Genomic DNA, 16,837 nt, shown 5'->3' on the forward strand with positions numbered 1-16,837 from the left:
GCATAAAAGGTAGTTAGTAAAATGGAAGTGCTCTCTGCCTGACTTTTAGTCATTTGGATAAAAGTTCACGCCAAGGTTGGTAATGATTTAAGCCTTAGAACCTGCCAAGGCGACGGCCGTGGAATGGCTTGAGGCGCGGTGGCGTCATGCGCAGGCGCAGCTCGCAGGGCACAGCTCTGTTTCTTCCTGGAATGCACACTGTAGGCCACGCCAGGCAGTGAATAGGAAGACAAGGGGCTTCTGGCACAGCTCAGGTCACCTTTTTTCTAATTCTTTAGTACAAAAAAGGGATGCATTTAGCCTAATAAAGAAAGTGCTACTTGCTGTCTGCTATTTAAAAAAAAACAAGCTGCATTTTTTGGCTTACTGCACAAAAACCCAGACTCATTTAAAAGTGGAAAAGGTCGCTTTAATGTGACAGGCCAAAGCTTACAATCAAACGCTTACCTGGCTCCATGGCCTTACACACTAAAGAAATATTTTAAACAACCAATTAAATAATTAAACATTTTCATTTTCCCCCCAACAATTAAATAATTAAATAAAACCATTTCCTCCCTAACTGTCCCTTGGACCCTACTGTCTCCTTACCCCTTTTCCATGCGTCGCACTTTCTCCCCGGGGCCATGCCCCTCAAGGCTCAATACCTGTTCCCGCGGGGTGGCCCGCTTGTGCAAACAGCGCCACCCCATCCTTTCCTGTGTCATTCCCCCATTGTGCTTCCCTCCCCCCACATAAAAAGGGGCCATGCCCCCGGCACCAGAAAAACCCTCCCCCGAGGTGTTCTTTATCTCTACCTCCAACTCCTTACCCAATCCTCTCTAAAGATCATGAAACCTTCATAGATTATTTCCTTATGGTCCATAACCTGTACCGCCACCGAGGCACAAAACTTAACCATTTCTCTGTTTATCCCCTCCCTAGCCCGCTCTATTGCTCCCTCACTTATCGCTCCCCTCCTAACTCTCAGCGGCAACAACTTAGTCCACACCACAGCTGCTTGAGGCCACATTTCCCGCACCCATACTAAATCCCTTTTCATTTTCCTTAGCAGAGCCACCCCCGTATCCCTTACCAGGTCATTCTCCCCAGCATGAATAATCAACACCTCTGGAGCCCCATAGCGTTCCCTCAACCCTGCCAACATAGGAACCAACTGATCCCAGTGCAGACCCCCTAACCCATGCCATTTTACCACCACATCCTTATAGCTACACCCCAGTTGCCTACCAAGAGCCCTTTTCTCCGCTTCTTTCCCAGCCCACTTAACAATTGAATGGCCGACAATCCACACTTGCGCCAACTCCCCTCCTTTCGCGCAGCATCTGAAAATGAAATTACAAAATCACTGACCAATCAAAACATACTACCAAAACGCAGTTGTCACCAAAGGTCCTCCACCACCTTCCTTCAAAATTCCCCTTTATCAAACTCCCTGATGTACCCCTTGTATCTCCCGGACCTCCAACGCCCCAATCTTTTCACCTTATCTTCTGAAAAACCCAACCTATTACCCTCAGACGCTGCGCCCATCCTAAAGGAATGTGTCCCAAAATCCTCTGCCTTTTCTCCCACCGCTACCAGAGCCTTCCGCAATACCCCCAGAACTTGGGCCGCTGAAACCGGCGACCCATCCACATGCTGAAAAACCAAGCCTGTCTTACCCCCACAACGCTCCTTCCTCACCCTGCCTGCCTGAACTGGGCATAAATCCTTGCTCCCCCGACCCAGTAAAACCCAAGAGCCCCTTCCCTTTTGGTCCGTCTTAGACCTTTTAATCTTGATGTCCAAACCTTCTTCTGTAATTCGAACATCTCCCCATTGCAGTCCCCCTAAACCCCCTTTTCCCCCGACCAACTCAGAAACCCGGAAAGCCCCAAAAAATAATCAAGTAAAACAAGTCGCAAACAGCTCCCCTTCCCATACCGACCAGCAAACTCCCCTCACCGCCTCAATCAACCTCTGCAGCAATTCCGCCGATATCGGCCTCCTCTTATCCTTGTCCCTCTTACTCTCCCTTGCCCATCCTTCCAACATCCTACTCGCCATTTCCCCACCACTTGGCTGAAAACCCCAAAACCATTTCCCATAAAAAGCAATCCCGGCTAACTTCCCTGCTATAGTTGCCCTTGACCAGCCCTTGTTTATGCACCTCAGGAGGAAATTCATGACATCATCCCTCCTCCGCTCTTCCGCATCCCATCTACCCTTCCAACTACAAGCTCCTCCTCCTATAAAATCCTCCCAGGCCCTCCTGTATGACTCCTTAGATGCCGAGGCCAATGAACCCTCCACCAAAGCAAGCGCTCTCAGCTTCCTATCTTCCACAGCTCCTCCGGAATCTGTGCCCCTCCTGATCCGCATCTGGAGCCAATCCACGGAATCTCTGCCATTGAAAACGAGATAATGCATCAGCGATGCCATTATCCTTCCCTGGCACATGTGTTACCTTAAACACCACATTCCATTCCATGCAGCACAGAACAAATTCTCTAATCAGTCTTGCCACCCTCTGATCCCTAGCTGACTGCCTGTTCACCACATGGACCACGCATTCATTGTCAACATTGAAATTCACTTTCTTATTTTGTAAATCCTTCCCCCACAACTCCAATGCCACCAGCAAGGGGAAAAATTCAAGAAATGCTATACTCCTTCCCTCTTTCAACCACAGCGATGGCCATTTCTCCCCACACCACTTTCCCCCCAAAAAACTCCGAAACCTCCTGCCCCTGCTGCATCAGAAAATATCTGTGCTTCCCATGTCACCGGGTCTCCCTGCAACCACATTGACACTCTGTTGAAACTCTCCAAAAAGCGCAGCCAAATTCTGCAATCCTCCCTCACTGCCCCCGATACTCTTATCCGATGATGTGGGTACTTTGCTCCCGCCATAGCCCTCGCCATGTTCCTGCAAAACGTCCGCCCTGGGGCCACAACCTTGCATGCAAAATTCAGATACCCTACCAATCTCTGCATTTCCACCAGCATCATTTTCTTGGCCCCTACCGCTTTCTCCAGCAGTACCACCAATTTGCTCACCTTGTCGTGCGGCAAGCGTGAGGTCATGGCCACTGAATCCAGTTCAATTCCTAGAAATGTCAACACCACTGCCGGCCCTTCTGTTTTGTCTTCCGCTAAAGGCACACCCAGCTCCTTTATCAGTTCTTGAAACAACTTTAGCATTTCCTCGCAAGCCCCGCTAATGAACAGAAAATCATCCAGATAGTGCAGCACACTCTCCCAACCCAAGCTGAATGAGAAAACCCACTGTAAGAAGGATCTGAACCATTCAAACAAAGCGCAGGAAATTGCGCACCCCATTGGCAAGGCTTTGTCTATGTATATGCGGTCCTCGAACTGCAAACCTAACAACCAAAAATCCTCCGGGTGCACCGGCAATAACCTGAAAGCCGCCTTAATGTCACACTTGGCCATGAAGGCCCCTCGCCCTTCCTTCCTTACCAGCTCCACTGCCTGGTCCACACTTGCATACACAACCCCACATTCTTCGGGGCAATGAAATCATTGACTGACATGCCCTCTGGCCATGACAAATGGTGTATCAATCTGAACTCCCCCAGAGCTTTCTTAGGCACCACCCCCAGTGGGGATATAACTAAGTCACCCGGCAGGTCATCAAATGGCACTACAATCCTTCCCGCCGCTATTTCTTTGCTCAATGTTTGTCTTACCACCTCAACATTTTCTTTGGCTGACTTCAGATTTTCAGCCCACCGGCGCACCCTTGGGCCCTGGTACCCCATCTGAAACCCTGACAAAACCCCTCACTCAAAATCTTAGCCCCTTCCCTGTCCGGATGAAATTGCAACCATTTTTGCAGCACCCCCACTTTAATTGGAGTAAAAGCTTTTCCCAACAACCCCTCTACCTGAACCTCTCCCCCTGTTGGAAACACTGAGTGAGAGGGTGTTTTCCTCCACACTTGCTACACTCGTGCCTGAACCTACACAGGGTCCTTGTGCAGCCGTCCTTATTAAACGCCCAGCACGCTGCTGAGGACTGCCCCCTGCCTCCTCCCCCTCCCCCCTCATGGGCGGGGCGAACAAGAAAGGGCCGGAAAGGCACAGGCAGCCCACTTGCTGTGTGCAATGTCGGGGCAGGCCTCGTTGGAGCCATCCATTGCAACCAAAGATCCATGACTATCTCCCCCCAGACCGCCTGACTGTCCTCCGCCATTCTCGCTCTGTATTCCTCATCATACCTTACCCATGCAAAGCCCCCAAAACTTGTGAAAGCCTTCCTAATTACATCCATATATTTAAGCAGGGCCACGCAACCTCTGGGAATTTTTCACAATAAACACTGGCATAAATGATAAATGCCGACGTCCAATTCTCAATAGTCACCGGGACCCTTGGGCGCGAAGCCAGTTCCCTCTCTTCTTCTTTAGACCCCTCCTTTGCTCTCACTTCCCTATGGAGCAATTTAAAAACATCTACAAATTCCCCCGCCTGAATCTTCTTCCTGGTCGCTGCCATCAAGTGCGCCCCCAACGGTTTTGTTATCCCCATGTATGGCAATTCTTTCTCCTTGCCTTTCACTTCAACCTCCTTTTCTTTTTCAGCTTGTACCTCGAGCACCAATGTCTCCACCACCTTGTCCGTTTGGACCTCCACTGAGCAAATGCTCTTCTCAACCCCCGAGGCACCAATGGCCCGTACACCAACTTCTTTCCTTACCCCTTGCAATCCCGACCCTTCCTTTCCCGTCCCCCTTCTCGTGACCCCTCTCTGCCATGCATTCCCATTCCCGCTCACCTCTTTCCACGCCGGCCGTCTGCGGTCTGGCGTCCACACCAATGCTCCTCATCTCTTTTCATAGAGGGCTCCTACTGCGGGGACAAAACATGTCAGCAGACTCACCCAGCCAATAGTTCCCCCGACCTCTCACCCCCCGACCACCCTGCACCTGCCTTTCCAGATCCCACCTCCAACTTCTTCTCCCCTCCCCCCTTTCCCTTACCGCCCTATAACCTTCTACCTCCCATTGCCCCAAATAATCCTCCAATCCAACTTCATCACCCCTTAAATACCATTGTGGATGCAAGCTCATGCCCGAGTTGAGTTGATCTTCCTCTTGCGAGCCCGGAGCGTCCGCCCCACCACTCCTTTGACGTCTTCTCGGCGGAGCCGCGGAAACCCCTGCCTGGTCCTCATCTCTCGGGCAAGGCGTTCCGTCCTCCACCCTGGAATCCTCACCGCTAGGGGCCGTGCTGCACTCTCTAGGCTCTCCATTCGCTGACCGAGGAGGGGCCGTTCTAAAACCCTCTACCTCCACCTGACCAGCGGGGGCTGCGCAGCGCCCTCTGCCCTCAGTCCTCCTACCCGGGGGGGCCGTTCCGCGCCCCACTCTAACCTCCTCAATTGATGGGGACCTCTCCCTCCTTCTCCCACCTGGAGAGACTTGGAAAGTACACAAATCACATTACCAAACAACCATTTTTAACCAAATATATAAGAACCAGCATACAAATCGATGTGATTTAACACATTTAATCTTGGGTTTCTCTTTTGTATTTTAAATCTTTAAATACTTCCAAAACAATGGCTTGTGACATTTTCCTTTATAAACGTGCATAAAAACCTTTGACTTTTACCAAAAAGCAAACCGTTTTTACAAGCAGACCTTAAAATATGATTGCCTGAGGCCTGCAACATATGGTCCACTCTCTTCTGTCTAACAACCCTTCCACACAAATGGCCTACATAAGAAGAAAGATCTAGTAATTGGCTAGATGATACCAGCAGCATGCTAGAAGGCAAACCTCGCAGAAGACAGCACAGTAATGTTAGAAATATTAGATGATTTGACCAGGACCACTGTATCGTCTGCTGGCAAATCCTGGATACAAACATGAACGCTATCATGCCATAGTCTCGAATTTGCATACTTATTCACCTCTTGGACTAACAGTTTATGCCATCGTTGGAGGCGATTGCCTAGGTTTTACAACACCCCATCTTAACAAACTAATTTCTAGACCTTCACCATACGGATGATATGTTAGTTTTTATAGCAACCCCTATCTGGTACAGGTACATTGCTGGTAATAGCAGATGTTGTTCTACAAAACCAAGTATATATGCAGGCAGGTTTATAAACTTCAGACATATGAAAGGCTCAGCCAGCCCTGCTGGAATGTGATATTCCAATTTTGCATATGAGCACATATCTCTGCAATGGGTGCTTCACTCACTGAGCTAACTTCTGAACCATTGTGGCACTCAATTTATCAAAATGCACTTCACCATTGCCTTTTGTTCATGATCAACATAATTCCCACAGGAAGGACAAAATGCTACAGAGTTGTGCCATAAGGAACACACAAACTGTGTATACCACATTGAACACAGAAAACAATACATGATGAATCGATCAAGGCAGAATGCACTTGCCAAAATAGAAAGGCAATGGAGTTAGAGCATGAGCAGCACCCCATAAAATATCCTGACGTGTACTATTTAAGACTGGTGAACAATGGAATCTTACTTTTTCAGATCAGCTAGCCTTGTGGGCCCCCTCCAAGGTGGGGGCCCTGGGCAAGTGCCCCTTTTGCCCTCTGATAAAAACATCCCTGCTCTTATAGTACGTATTCCATCCGCGCCACCTCAAACTCTCCCCGGGGTCCATTTTCTTTTCTTTGGGCTGCTGTCCCAAGTACTGTGTTGCCCATTCACCTCCACCCCTCACTCCCTGGTCTGCACGCAACCCTCCAGCACCTCCATTCTCCCACCCTGTTCATCTCCAAAAGGCTCTCCCACACTATCCCCTCTTCCTTCCATTCTGCTGTTGGTTTGGCAGTAGAAACAGTGAAGAGACTTTCTCCATTTACTCTTTCCCCCGCAGACATCTTGTTTTCTATATTTTTTGGAGGAGATAGGAAACATGGGGAATGTGTGTAGCCTTTTCCTTTAAAAGAAAAAAACGATTAGCACCCCAGAACGGATGGACCTCCGGTGGTAATAGCGTTAATGATTCTGGGCGTGGACAGACTGAGACGGTAATGGCCCTAAACCCTCACCGAGTCCCATGATTCACTCTGGCCTAACTGGGTTCAAGCTAGCTGGCACCTGCTGGCCCCGATCGGCCCAGCATGCCCTGTCCCGGGGTCAGTAGCACTATATTTTTATAGATGATTTGTGACATCACAAGAGCTGCTGCTAGGGCCAGTACACTGTGTGAAAGGTAGCACTCAGCTACATTCCAACTGCTATTAAAACACCCAATTTAAGTAATGACAAGATTTTCATATTCCTCCCTTTTAAATTCATTTTTTTTATCAAGTCACAAGATAAATATAGAGACATGTATGGGTGTATAATTAAGTGTACTGGTGGGCTTTAGCATAGGGGAGCAGGAATATATTTGTATGATACCACTTATTGGGTACCACAAAGACAGCTTTTTAATATTGTTTTCCGTAAACATCTTAAACAACGTATTTGTAACATATTACCTGTCCTATATTTGTGGTTTTCCAGCTCATCAGTTTCTACATTTATTCAACATATCAAAAATTGAATATTTCTTGTTTCAGGCTGAAAAAGAGACTAAGGGCCTGAATCACAGAAGCATTTTTATAATGGTGCAATCCTGCTGGAAAACTCTGTGAATCAGTATAGAAGAAGACAATGGTGTGATGAAGGCCCAAAGTACCCCCTGCTGTAAATTGTAATGCTATTGCTCTTCACGGCAGAGTGCTAAGAACGTATAAAGGAACTCTATTGGGTTACAGAACTCCTCAGTGACCTGCAGTAGCCTCACAATGAACGGTAGACGGCAGCTTATCCCATACAGTTCATGTGCACATCTTATATAATGGAGGAATTCTTATCAATATTGTTAAAGGGGCCCCTCTTTAGCCAACCTCTATTTGTTGCTAATTTTCCACTGCTGTTGGGGCTTAAGTATGCATGGAGATGTTGGATGTTGCAGGGTGGCTAAAGCATTAGCTGGTGCAAAGGAGAGCACACCGCCATCTGCCGACAAGGCTTGGGCTTGCCAAATGAGTGCATCATTTGAAAGATGTGAAGTAGAAATGCAAAAGAAATGCTTAGATGTTTGCATATTCGCTTGCTTTCATTTTGTCAAGTCTGTTTAGGTCTGCCTGTTTCCATCTCTGGTCCATGATCACTCATCCTCTATTTAGTAATTAGTTGCCCATGTTTAGTATTGTTCACTGTCAGTAGGTAGTTTGCCAGGCAGTATTCTCGTTTTAGTAGTTTGTAGCATTTCATCTTGCTCTGTTTTCCTCTTATTTCTTTATTTTTTATTTGTGAATGGGTTTAGAAAAATCAAACCTTTTCACAATATTAAGACAAATACAATACGAATAAAATGTCATTGAATACAATATAAACACATGTCCAGTGAACTATTAAATATGAAAATAAATACTTTAAATCTTGAAAAAACTTTCAATGCCTCCTAATCATATTTGAATTCCCAGCGGTGAAAATGTCTCTAGTAGCCACCAATACAAGTCCAACAGTTGAGATACACTATTACCCACCATCAAATTTGACCATATATTATCTGAATCATAGGTATGTAAATCTTTATAATAACCAAAGTGCCTGTGCTTCAAATGTGCAGTGACGTCACAGGAAAGAAGACGTCTTATTGTTTTGACCATATCTGGTTTCTTACATAGTCTACAAGTTCTACAACGTTCCTCTAGGTGTAACTTAGGACCCAGACATTCCAGAGTTGGCAACTGGTTAAATTTAAATCTGATGTAAATGTCTCGGCTCTAGTACTTGGAAAAAGGGTAATATATCTTGAAAATCGGGTTCTTGCCCGCAGAAAGCAGCTGTATTCGTAATAAAGTACATAACTGCTCAACCTATCATCAGTCTTACACCAATCACAGTCACAAAGGTTCTTCTTGACTAGGAGAAGTTTGGTGATAAGGACAGATTTGTCAAGACCCAATGTATGAGTAGAGAGCATATTCAAAATACTTTTTTTTCAGCGAATTCACAGAATTGCGTTGGTATAATGTTTCCAACATTTCGAACAGGGGCTTAGGTGTAGGGTCATGATAACACTATTTGGAATCCCTAGCGGAAGGTTCAGACTTCGCTTCAGGATGGTTCCTTCAATCGAGTTAAAGAATGATCCCAGATCAGTAATACATCTAGGCCAACAACCTCCTAGACCCAGCGCAATCAGGTTTCAAACCACTAAGGGAAACAGAATCCTCCCTAGTCTCCATCTGGGGCGACCTAAAAAGAACAGCCGACGCAGATGGCTGCTCGGTTCTCCTCCTGCTAGACCTTTGCGCAGCCTTCGATACCATCGATCACTCGATTCTATTAGTCAGACTACAAACACTAGGAATCACAAGCACAGCCCTTTCGTGGATCTCCTCATTTATCCCTAACGGGTCGCAAATCATGCATCTCGACCAGTTCACATCCATATCATGTCCAGTTTGTATAGATGTCCACCAAGGAGCGTCCACGTCACTGCTAATCTTCAATTTCTACATACAACCCATTCACTCAATCATCCACTAGTACAACCTTACCTGCTACAACTATGCAGACGATGTTTATGTTTATGTTTATTATTTATATTGCGCTCCGGGTACCCAAAGGCTTAAGGGCGCAGACAACAAAAAAACAAAAAATACAAACAAATCTTACGTGAACAAGAAGCAGGCAGATTATGTATCAACAACAATGTGCAACACATACAACTGCAAAAGACAAAGGAGTAAGGAAACCTCCTTAAAACGAGGAAATAATCAGATGATCAGATTACAACTAGAGGATCCCTTCGGAATCCCAGATCATCCTCAAAATCCCAAACTCCGAAGGCTCTGCCAGCCCGGAACTGTCATGGTGTCTCTCTGACATTGACCACTGGATGACGACCAACCACCACATCCTCAACACCAGGAAAACTAAAAACCTAGTCTGCAGGAAAACATTACTCATCCCCCAACCAATCCCCTGGCCCAATTCACTAGGACAAGCACTTGCACCTTCAAACATGGTTAAAAACCTTGATGCAAATTTGACTCACCTTTATCCCTCACCCAACACACCACCAGCATATCCAAAACCTGTTTCTACGTATCCTCAGGTGGATTTTCCCCTTCCTCACCTATCCCCATCGTTTCTCGGCCATCAACTCCATCATCCTTTCCCACCTAGACTATGCAAACTCACTCTACCTAGGAGCCCCAGCATCCCAACGAAGGAAACTCCAAAGAATCCAAAATGTGGCAGCGCGCCTGCTCGTTAATCTGCTCACCAGAAAACAAATTAGCCCTACAAATTAGCCCTACCCTGAGAGTCCTCCACTGGCTTCATATTGCTCGACGCATCACCTTCAAAGCCATGTGTATCACCCATCGAGCAGTCCACAACACCAGCCCTGAATTCCTCAGAGACAAAATTGTACCCTACCAACCCTCCAGGAACCTCAGATCTCGCACTGCATCTCGTCTAGTGATCCCACCCCACAGCTCCATGAGACTTGGCGGTTCCTCCCTCTCTGTCCAAGTGCCAATCATCTGGAATTCCCTTCTATTACACATTTGCAACACGGAAAACCACCTGAAATTCAGGAAGGACCTTAAAACCTGGCTCTTCCCAGATAAGCCTGCAGCTTTCGTTGTGGCACACCTGACCCACCATCAACTGACCCACAACAACACTCCCACCGGACAAGAACTCCAGGCAAGCCATCAGCTTGTGCTGTGGCACAGTCACAACACTCGCAACGTTCTTACCATGCCCCCCACCAACCGGCCCACATGAGAGACGACTAACAATGAAATAAGTAACCATGGGTAGCACAAGCCCATCACTAAGTAATTCACTGCCACTCTTATCCTGCATCGCTCACTCAGGGAAGCTCTCAACACTAGCAATCTCCCACTACTAATGTATTCCCAAACCTAGGTACAACAAACCATCAATTTCTGTTACACCACGGAAACCTACTGTACTATAGGCTGAATGAAACCTCTGGCACTATAAAGCCTAGGCGCCCTCCACATCCCTGCCCACCATGCAGGATTCTCGAATCTAAGAGGTAGCCTCCTGCGTTGTTTATTATATGATGAGACCTACTGCATTTTTTAGACCTAAGCCTGTTGCACCCTATAGAGTATTCCCAAATATGGGTGTAGCCTCCATATTTGTTTACTGTAAGACTAAACCTACTGCATTGTGATACCTAGGCCTCTCTCCCATTGTACAGAATTCTCAGATCTAGGCGTAGCCTCTGCCTTTGTTTACCATATGCCTATACCTACTGCACCGTGAAACATAGGCCTTTCTCCCACTAAACAGGATTCTCAAATCTAGGTGTACCCTCCATCTCTGTTTATTATATGTGGATATCTGCTACAGTATGAAAGCTAGGCCCATTGGTATAGGACTCTCAATACTAGACCTGGACATGTATTGCTTGAGCCGGGCAATCCCGGAGCCTACGGTATGTGTATCTTCAGACCACTAGTGTGGACACAGGCCGCAGGCATGACCAAGCATCCATGCACAATAGAATACGGCTATGGCCAAGCACATCCGGTCTAGTGCACACATAGCCATCCAGACTGAAACACCTGACGTACCTCAACACCTCTGCCACTAGCATACAGCGACCACCGCCCGAAAGGAAACCTGTATAGCTGGCCTCACATAGACCCTCAACAATAGCAATCTATCTCTAACCCTTAAAAGCACCCACCCATGTGTCTAACCTCTCTTGGGCTGCTTAGCCGAGCCTTGCCAGCCACCCAAGTCCTAGAACGGCAATATGCACACATGCATCTCCTAAGCTGAACTCCCTACACTTTCCAATCACATCGACTACGGTCATCAAGGGCGTTCAACCGAGGAAAAAGCGCATTGAGGCCACACAAGTGGGGAAAGAGCGCTATATAAATAACCAAATACAATACAATGCAATACAATATAATAATACTGGGACGACTTTAGCGAGGTAAAATTCACCAAACGGGGTTAAAGTAAATTGACAAAGTGAGACCTGTACTCTCTTAAACTGTGCTATCATAACGTGGGACTTAGCTCGCAAACACGTCCACAAGGCACATTGGACCTCACTAGTAGATATATTAAATCCCAAATACTTTATGGAATGAAAAAGTTCAAGAAAAGCAGTTCCAATGTCCCAACTCAAGATTTCTGGCTTTCGCTTTCTAGAAAATATGATTATCCTTGATTTATTTCCATTTACTGCAAGGTAATTTTTTCAGCATAAACTGAAAAGGCAGTATGTTTTCGTTGCAAGTCTGTGGGGGTCAAGTCAAAAAACATCAAATCGTCTGCGAAAGCCAACCAATTTGATTTTAGCAGTCATAGCCTACCTGGCAAAACACAATAGTATTCCATAAATGGTCTATATCCGACACATAGATGTTAAAAAGGAGAGAAACTATGACGCATCCCTGTCTTAGTCCCAAATGAGTACTAATTGATCTTGATAAAATGCCAGCCTTGGACAACCACACTTGAACTTGAGTATCTTGATGAAGAAGCGAGATGATCTTAACCAATGCAGGGGGCATCCCGCCTCTCAACAATTTCTGCCACAACCTCAGTCTTATGATTCTGGCGAAAGCACATGACATGTCCATTGATGCTACCCTATACAGTCCATATAGAACCACAATAAACAAATGCATGAATGTGGGCTAGTATAAAGCCATTAAGGGAAGTTCCAGCATGTTTAGGCAATCCCATCTGGTTGGGGGTTAAAATGTCTAACTTGTCTACTCATATTTCAAGTTCTTCTAAGATCACTGATGCAAAGATTTAACTGGTAGCGTCTAACGGGGCAATTAGTCTGTAGTTGGCAGGATTAGACCAATCCCCTTTCTTATGAATTGGAATGATGTGCAACAGGCTCCAGGACGATGGAACAATGCCAGTAGCCAAAATCTCCCGAAAGAGATTAAATAAAATGGATCATATTTTATAGAAATCAGGCCAAGATATAAGGTCCTGCAGCCCTAGATGGTTTACTCTTAACAATCAAATCTCTAATGTCCGCCACGTTCAATGAGGTCCATGCCAATGCATCAGACACATTCTCTGGTAGATGGAGGGATCCCTTCGTAGGGGGTTGCGCATACATTTCCTCATAATGGGCGACCCAAGTATCCTCATTGAGAGTACCGGGTCATCCACTCTATAGCCAGAGATGGCAGTATTAGTTAGCCTTCAAAATATAGATACGTTAGCGTTAATCAAAGCGTCGACTATATGCTGACTGTCAAGGAGGCGAAAGAGATATTTAAGACTTTTGGTATAATTTCTTTTCTGCTGCAAGATATTTTCTTTAGCCATGACAAAAGCATTATTTCCCAACTTTTGGCCACAAAGATTTCTATTAAGGTGATTGTTCATCTTTTTTGCATTGGCCACTGTACTGCTGAACCTATGAGCATGGGTCTTATACGTTAAAGTTATAGCTTTATGAATACACTTATTTAAGCATTTGGTAATGGTGTCAATTATATTCTCACAGGTAAACAATTCTAATCTGGCATCTATTTGGAAAATCCTCTTCCACTCTTGCATGAATTTAGTTAAAATTGGATTCCAACGCACTGTTGTCCCATTCTTGCATGACTCAAGGGTTGGAGTTTGACTAGCAACCGTAAATAACAGTGCAAGATGGTCACTCGCCAATTGCCCTGAAATAGATAAATAGGAGCAAAGTGGCATGAGGAGGGCAGATACAAAAATGTATCCATGAGTAAGATGTGCCCCTGTTCCAAGTGTACATTCTTAATAGGACATCTGTTTAGCCCAAAGGCAACATATTTAGATTCCAAATTTTTAAATAGTCACACCAAGCCTTCCCACAGATTTCAGATGCAGATTCCCAGATTTTATTTACATCATATTATCAATGCCCCTGCACTCAATGATGCAGGCCGCATTAAAGTCTCTCCACACCGGGATATTAGCCTCATGATCCTCTCCTAACCATGCTTCCAGTACCTTAGCAAGTGCACACTAAAATTCACAAAGTTGGCTCCTTGCTGTATTCCAGTATAAGTTTGTTAACAATAGTTCCTGGCCAGAGTCTTGAAACTCTAATCGCAATGGCAAAATTCAAGGAATCAGGACATTGAGGAAAGAGATTTGTACCTTGATTCTTAGGTCAATAGTTATGGCCAAACCCCGTTTGACCTCCCCGGGGAGCCTTTAACAGCTTTCTGGGAAATTACATGAAACCTGTTCAAATCTAAAGGAATGGTTCACATTGTTTCCTGGAACATATAGATATCATAATCCCCATTGCTGGACCCACAATAAGACAATTTTGACAGATTATGAAAACCACAACAGTTCCATGAAAACATTTTTATGAGAGAAATGTTAAAGGTTAGGTTGACAGTTCTTTGGCATAATATTCTTGTAAATAGCCTCAAAAATCCAAGACCAATCGGAAGCTTTATTTTTTACTTGAGACAAACCCCTTCTGCCCTTTTCGGTTGTCTTCTAGATCCACATGATCTTGCAAGTACGTATCAATTTGAGTGGTGGGTTGAAATGAATTAAGTAAAACCCCATCAGTCTAATTGGGTCAACTTGCCCGCATACCATTTTAGTCACAAGGCGGGAATACAAATGTATCACAAGCTTATTGTGGCCCAAATCTGGCATAAGCACCAAGTCAATGTCTCCTGAATGTAACAAATGCAGCGCCAGAATTCCCGAAAAAATAGCTAATATCATTTGCAAGATTTAAAGGAAACAAGCAATGAATTTGTCTGAGGTTTTCTAACCCCATAATTTGGATTCTAAGGCCTTAACAGAATAATCTTTTCCTGCTGGTCAACAATTTAGTGGAGGTTCCGTAATCTGATTTAGAAGAGATGATGTATCAGGTACCCCTCTACTGGGGGATTTGGAAACCAGAGTCTGTAAGTGTTCAATTTTTCCATGGAGGAACATTCCAGGATAGATACCTATGGACTATCAGGAGGAATCATAAAACTCGTTATTTTAATCTGCGCAGATTCATTTGATATTTTATTGGATCTCTTTGCTCCAAAATCCATATGGAAATCATAGTCTGAATTTGCTATCTGGCCCTTAGCCTGAGAGTTGAGGTCAATTATCTCTGGGTTGTTTGGCAAGGAGCTATGAAACTTCTCAGGTGATTTCTTTCGATCACAATTAATGTTTGGTACATTTTTTGTTTTCCACTTTTCAGGAACACCCGGTGCTCTTTTTTTACATGTTTTAGTAGGTGAAGTGGTAATTGCCTCTATAAGGACCGATGTAGAATCACCTCTCTCTGAAGACTCAACTGTGGCTCCAACGCTAGACGGACTATCACTTTGCTCATCCACGGGCTGAGATTGAAATAAGTCCAAGGATATGCTCAAAGGAGTCGAGCTTGCAGGCAGTTGGAAATATGGAGAATTCGTATTCTTGTTGTGCAATAGCTCAGTCGAAGTTTCTAGGTCCAATGCTCTTGAAGGCGAGTTGGGGGCAACAGTTGCACCTTGAAGAAACCCACCCTCTATCAAGCGTCTCAAGAATCTCTTTTATTAGGACTGTATGCTGAGAAACGGAATCCTTTACGTTGTCAAATAGGCACAGGATAGATTCAAGAACAAGTTGCAAAGCAGCAACGAGTGGAGGACCAAGTGTATTCACATTGGATAAAGAATTCATTCTTAATCTAGAATGGGCATTAAATGGAGGTGTGAATGTCGCCTTGAGATTTTATTGTTGCACACCATTCTTATCAGAGGAAACGTTATTAGAGTTATTTCCATCATTCTCTTGAAAGAGTTTAGCAGAATCACCTGCCAGTGGGTCATCAGACATATCCTGGCACATACAAACACATGATTAATCTAAAATAATTGAATCAGATAAATCAATATGTAGTGTATTGATAGGATTAGGAACTAGAGCAGAGGGATTACTCCTCAAATTGTAGTTGGGGGTAGGCGCCGGAGCCAAAGACATGAATAAATAACACTAATAGACCCAAAACAGGTCTGAAGACTAAAGCAACAATAGAGTTACTACTACACACAAAGGCGCAGTCAGAAGCACAGTCAAGAGCAAGTAGCGATGGGTAGGAGCTTAGGAGATCTTACGCAGTAGGTACAGCAGTCCTTTGCTGAACAGTCCTCAGTCAGCCGGCGGACCACTGCAGACCACTTTCCACTCCCCTTCCATGCCACACTCCGTGCAGCGTTTGATGTTAGATATGCTCTTCCTGCACTTCCTGGACACAGAGCTCCGCCTCTTACAGCACTCGAAACCATGAAACAAAGTTGGCTGAAGACACTGCAGACCACTTTCCACTCCACGTCCACGCCTTCTGTTTTCCTCTTAACTATCCCCAGTGTGTTATGAATTTGTCTTATTTTTTTTGTTATTTTGAGGGGTAACTTTTCCTTTTTGGTGTTTTGTCACATTTGTTTCGGTCTGTAGTTGTTTGTTTTCTGCTTTGCTTCCGAGTGTTACTTCCTGGTATCACTTTCTGTGAGATGGTGGAAGAATTTTATCGTACTTCTTTTTATTTCTAGTATTAGTGGGTGTCTTCCTAGTTCTGCTTTACATACGTTCTTGGGAACATTTCTGTTGACTTTAAGTATCTGTTTGCTCTTTAGGAGATGCATGTTTTCAGTGGGTGAATTAGCCCATTTGGTGGGATCTTGGTTTTGGGTGGGTTCCCACACTTCCCCTCCATAAAGAAATATTTGTTTAGCTACAGAGCTGTATAGTGTTAGCCAAAGTGCTGTAAATGGGCCCTCATGAGCTCGTTTAGATTTTACAACACAAACATGCCC

This window comes from Ambystoma mexicanum, chromosome 6q (assembly GCF_040938575.1).
Source record: "Ambystoma mexicanum isolate Mex_15411 chromosome 6q, UKY_AmexF1_1, whole genome shotgun sequence".
Lineage (NCBI taxonomy): Eukaryota > Metazoa > Chordata > Amphibia > Caudata > Ambystomatidae > Ambystoma > Ambystoma mexicanum.